This window comes from Mytilus californianus, unplaced genomic scaffold (assembly GCF_021869535.1).
Source record: "Mytilus californianus isolate M0D057914Y unplaced genomic scaffold, xbMytCali1.0.p SCAF_6, whole genome shotgun sequence".
Taxonomy (NCBI): domain Eukaryota; kingdom Metazoa; phylum Mollusca; class Bivalvia; order Mytilida; family Mytilidae; genus Mytilus; species Mytilus californianus.
Genome location: NW_026262712.1, coordinates 86,590,355 through 86,596,354, shown reverse-complemented (window position 1 = coordinate 86,596,354; position 6,000 = coordinate 86,590,355). Strand labels below are relative to the sequence as shown.

The following is a 6,000-nucleotide window of genomic DNA, read 5'->3' as shown; positions in this document are numbered from 1 at the left end:
CAGAAAAGTGGAAAGACCTAATAATAATAATAATAAGAAACGGGACAAAAACATAAAGTCCCCAAAACTCCGTTTTGGCGACTTAACTAGATTTGCCATTACAAGCAATAGCGGATGGCACCCTTCCCACATTGCCACTAAACTGCAGCCATTTTGAAAATTTTAAACAGTATTTACACATAAATTTATTACAACATATTTGTTTGTAAATTTTGTAGACAGTTTTGAGCATTTTTTCAATTATTCACATTTTTGCAGTTTCCATGGCAACGGTGGCCATTTTGGAAATTCCAAAGTCCAAAGTCTTATCTTTACTTACCATTTACCATTTATAATGATTTCATTAAGTTTGGAGCAGTTTGAGATTTTGGACATTTTTGCTGTTTCTATGGTAACGGTGTCCATTTTGAAAATTCCAACAACAGTTTCAACATTGACTATTATGCTATGTTATATATTCATGAATTTTGTTTCAGTTTGATCTTATATTCCTTAAGAAAATGCTGCTTTGATGTTTTTTTCCATAGGATCAATGTTAAACTTTTCTCAAGTTTCCATGGCAATGGCAGCCATTTTGAAAATTCCAAGTACTGTTGGTACCTCAGGGCACCACTGCCAACATTTACATAAACTTTCAAGAGGTTCCCTCTTATAACGGAAGATGTAGAATTTGAATATTTTTTTACATTTCTGCAGTTTCCATGGTAACAGCGGCCATTTTGAACCATTCCAATGTCTCTTGCACAACTTCACATGGCGGTTCATATCATGGTATAGTTCCATCAACATGGGTCTGACCAATCTCGAGAAATAGCATGGACAAAATGTGTGGAAGAATAAAATAAAAAGAACTAGAATTGCCATTGCAAGCAATAGCGGATGTCACCTTGGTCTGCCAATTGCCACTAAACAGCAGCCATTTGGAAATTTTCCATCAGTGAATGCAGATTTATGCGTGACAACAGAATTATCTGTTTTAAATTCCAATGAATTTGGAGCATTTTGATATTATTTGTATTTTTGCTGTTTCCATGGTAACGGCCGCCATTTTAAAAATTCCAAAGTCAAACTACTGCTGCATATTGTTTTCCCCATAATAATATACCATCATATTACATTTAATGTCTGTAGACCTATTTTAACACTAATGTTCTGGAATGTTCCATGAAAAATTCACCCCCCTCAAATTATGCCAAGGAGACCCCCCAGTTGAAATAAAAATGTTCCATGTTGAAGTGTGCATGAGTCTCTTAATATCATAGAAGTTTCATATAAATTGGAGCACATTTCTATTTTTCACATTTTTGCTGTTTCCATGGCAATGGCAGCCATTTTTTTTATTCCAAAGTCAGGTGCACAACTACACATGGTGGTTAACATTATGGTATAGTTCCATCACAATTGGTCCATTCAATTCCGAGAACTAAGCTGGACAAAAAGTGTGGAATAAGAATAATAATAAAAAGAATTGAACAATAACAATATGTCAACCGACCTCCGTCAGGGTGACATAAAAAAAAGAAACGACCAATAACAATATGTCACCCCAACTCCGTTGAGGGTGCCATTACTAGATTTGCCATTGCAAGCAATAGCGGATGGCACCCTTCCCACATTGCCACTACACTGCAGCCATTTTGAAAATTTGAAACAGTATTTACACATAAATACATTACAACATATTTGTTTGTAAATTTTGTAGACAGTTTTGAGCATTTTTTCAATTTTTCACATTTTTGCAGTTTCCATGGCAACGGTGGCCATTTTGGAAATTCCAAAGTCCAAAGTCTTATCTTTACTTACCATTTACCATTTATAATGAGTTTCATTAAGTTTGGAGCAGTTTGAGATTTTTGGACATTTTTGCTGTTTCAATGGTAACGGTGTCCATTTCGAAAATTCCAACAACAGTTTCAACATTGACTTATGCCATGTTATATATACATGAAACTTGTTTCAGTTTGATCTCATATTCCTTAAGAAAATGCTGCTTTGCTGTTTTTTCCCATAGGATCAATGTTAAACTTTTCTCCAGTTTCCATGGCAATGGCAGCCATTTTGAAAATTCCAAGTACTGTTGGTACCTCAGGGCACCACTGCCAACATTTACATAAACTTTCAAGAGGTTGCCTCTTATAACGAAAGATGTAGAATTTGAATATTTTTTTACATTTTTGCAGTTTCCATGGTAACGGCGGCCATTTTGAACCATTCCAATGTCTCTTGCACAACTTCACATGGCGGTTCATATTATGGTATAGTTCCATCAACATGGGTCTGACCAATCTCGAGAAATAGCATGGACAAAATGTGTGGAAGAAAAAGAAAAAAAAAGAAACGAACAATAACAGTATGTCACCCCAACTCCGTTGAGGGTGCCATAAAAAAAAGAAACGAACAATAACAGTATGTCACCCCAACTCCGTTGAGTGTGCCATAAAAAGAACGTAACAATAACAATATGTCACAACAACTCCGTTGAGGGTGCCATAATGATAAGAAAAAAAGAACGGAACAATAACAATATGTCACCCCAACTCCGTTGAGGGTGCCATAAAAAAAGAATCGTACAATAACAATATGTCACCCGTCCTGCGTCAGGGTGACATACTAATAAAAAAAGGATGTACAAATAACAATATGTCACCCGACTTTCGTCAGGGTGACATAATAAAAATAAGGAAAAAAGAAATGTAGAATAACAATATGTCACCCCAACTCCGTTTAGGGTGCCATAATAAGAAAAAAAGAAACGTAGAATAACAATATGTCACCCCAACTCCGTTGAGGGTGCCATAATAATAATAGGGAAAAAAAAGAGAGGAAAAGCAATATGTCATCCGACGTTGTCGATCGGATGACATAATAATAATTATTAGAAACGGGACAAAAGCATAAAGTCTCCAAAACTCCGTTCAATGCTAAGCATTTCCAGTTTCCATGGCAATTAAGAAGTTCCAACGATTCCAAAAATCACCCAAAACCTGTATATGGTGGACACCTATCTCATGATTTTAGGTTGAGGCATACTCAAGTAATTCATCAAAAACAAAAAAAATATTTCTTCCATTTTTGCCGTTTCCATGAAAACGGCGGCCATTTTAAAGTTCCAAAGTTTCACTGCCACTCTACTGATGGTGGTCCTCATTATGGTCAACAATCATTAAAATTGGTTTCTTTGACTTTGAGAAAACTGCCTGAGAAAAAGTGGAGGTATAATAATAATATAAAAAAAAAGGAGGAATAGCAATATGTCACCCGATATTGTCGATCGGGTGACATAAAAATAATATATAAAAAGAAACGTAGATTAACAATTTCTCACCCAAACTCCGTTGAGTGTGCCATAATAAGAAAACAAAAAGAAACGTAGAATAATAATATGTCACCCCAACTCCGCTAAGGGTGCCATAATAATACTAAAAAAAAAAGAATCGAACAATTACAATATGTCACCCGACTTTCGTCAAGGTGACATAAAAAAAGAATCGTACAATAACAATATGTCACACGACATCTGTCAGGGTGACATAATGATAATAAAAAAAAAAAGACACGTGGAATAGCAATATGTCACCCTCACTCCGTTGAGGGTGCCATACTAATAAGAACGGAAAAAACATAAAGTCCATAAAACTCCGTTTTGGCGACTTAAATAACATACGTCATTGGTGACTGGTGGATAGTTTTCTCATTGGCTATCATACCACATCCTCTAATTCTTATATAAACACATCATAACTGTTTTTTTGGCACATTTGATCATACCTAATTATCGATTTTGAATGGCATACTAGGCCACAAAATGTTTCTAAAAAAAAATTAGAAGACGTGATTTGATTGCTAATAAAACAACTCACCACCAGAGACCTAATAACGTAAAATTAGTAGCCTTAGGTCACTTTACAGCCTTCATCTATGAGCAAAACCATCGCATTGTAAGCCATTAAAGTACCAGAAACGACAAATGTAAAACAATTCAAACGAGAAAAAAACCCGCTTGATATAGGTACACAACATATAAAAAAAAAAAGAAGAAGAAATGATATTCAGCAACAAACAAAAACAACTGAATAACAGGCTCCTGACTTGGGACAGGCACATAATGATTGAACCGGTGTTAAACATGTAAGCGGCGCCCACCCCTGCACTTGACCTTGGACATAGGTACAACAGCACAACACAAGAACAAAATTTACAAAACAATAGATGAAACCAAATATGACAAACAGCAACAAACGACAACCACTCAATTACAGGCTCCTGCCTTAGTCAAACACATATAGAATGTAGCGGAATTAACATTTTTGAGGCGCTGAACCCTCCCCAAACCTGGAACAGTGGTGTAACAACACAACACTTTTTGTTTTATAAATGTCAGTTGAAAAAGGCTTAACTCATCAGATCGATACAAAGCTCAAAAACTACTAACAAAATACAAACGACACAAAGGAAATTACATAGGGTACTCGCAGTTTTTGAAAGTTAGTTCAAATCCAAATCCAATAACTAATAAAAATTCATTTTTCTTAGACTAAAAAAGCTATCAGTGCACACCCAACGTCCATGGATTTAGTGTAAAGACGTCATTAACAGTCAAAGAAACAATCATGACCTTGTGAAAGGCCAAACTAAAGGTATCGACATATTGTAGAACCGTGAATGTACATATATGTACAACAATAGTATTTAGTTTTGATTTACTGATAACGAAAACAATATTCATACTGATAAAAACAGTATCCAAAGATCTAACAGTGTTGAATTGGAACCCTTAAGAATAAATTTCGATAGGTTTACCCGGATTGTATCTAAATTAACGGGCTCGGTAAACAACATTACCGCAAAAATATGCTATCCCGTTTGTAATAAAAGCATTCTACAGGTACAGCTTAACTTCCAATCGATTTAGTGTAAAGATGTCATTAACAGTCAGAAAAAAAACATGACTGCAATGGCAAAATATAGATATCGGCAGATTGAAGGACCGTGCATTTTCATATGTGTTTACCCGGATCGCATCAGTCCCGGTAAACAAAATACCATAAAAATGTGGCTGTGCTATCCCAATTGTAATAAGTTTTCTGCAGAAACAGCCAAACTTCCAAACCAAATGTTTCTTTCTATGAACATTTTTAGTAACGGTTTAAAGTAATACGTGGTAACGAAATCCTTGACTGAATAGTTTACTAGTTATTCATAGATTACGTTCATTCAAATCCAAAGGGTCACTCCTGACACGGGCAAAGCGAACGATTTAAGACGAATAAACACCATTACATTGTGCTAAAGGAACTTCACCGTCCAAAATAGGAAAATAAACGTTAGTGCTTGTTTTAAAAAAGAAGTTAAACCTCAATACTTATTTTGTTTTTTCACCTACAACAAATAAGTTTTATTGTTGAATTTCATCACACAAGATATTCGCAATATTTTTGAATTTTTGAAACAATGTTTTTATGGCCAATCTTATCCCAATTGTTCATTAACAAAAATCCCTTTTTGACACCGGGAAACAATTTTTAATAGCATATCAATCCTATATTTTAAAAGTAACACAAACAGATAGTCCACAAAATTTGTTAGATATTTAAAACAAAGACTTAAAGTCTTAAGATCAAATACTTCCCAAAGCAAAAATCACTGTTATTTACATTTTCTGTACTGTTTACAAAATATTGAATTACTCGAAGCACAAAGGTTTTTCTACACAAAGGGATTGATTGCCTTAGCCGTATTTGGCACGTTGCTTGGTGGTATTTTCGGTTTTTATAAACATCTACAACTTCGTATTTGATTTTTCTTTCAACTAATTTAATTTACTTTACACAAAACGTTGAATTATTCAAAACAGTAAGCGTTTTTCTACCCCATGGTATATATTGCTTAAGCCGTATTTGGTACAGAATTTCTGAATGTTTGCTTTTAAAAGCCTTACAACTCGGCTTTTTATTCGGCTTTCGAACTATTTTATTCATGCGCCACTGATTAGTTTTATGT

At 34.7% G+C, this 6,000-nt stretch overlaps 1 protein-coding gene across 2 annotated transcripts in view; it reads left to right on the top strand.

Annotated features, from left to right (window-relative positions):
* The first annotated feature begins 223 nt into the window (after window positions 1–223).
* LOC127706229 (uncharacterized) overlaps window positions 224–6,000 on the top strand; it is a 57,593-nt gene continuing 51,816 nt past the window's right edge. For both annotated transcript variants that reach the window (XR_007984334.1, XM_052210707.1), the window contains exon 1: window positions 224–4,637. The gene's annotated coding sequence lies outside the window, so the exon portion shown is untranslated. The remainder of the gene's footprint in view (window positions 4,638–6,000) is intronic.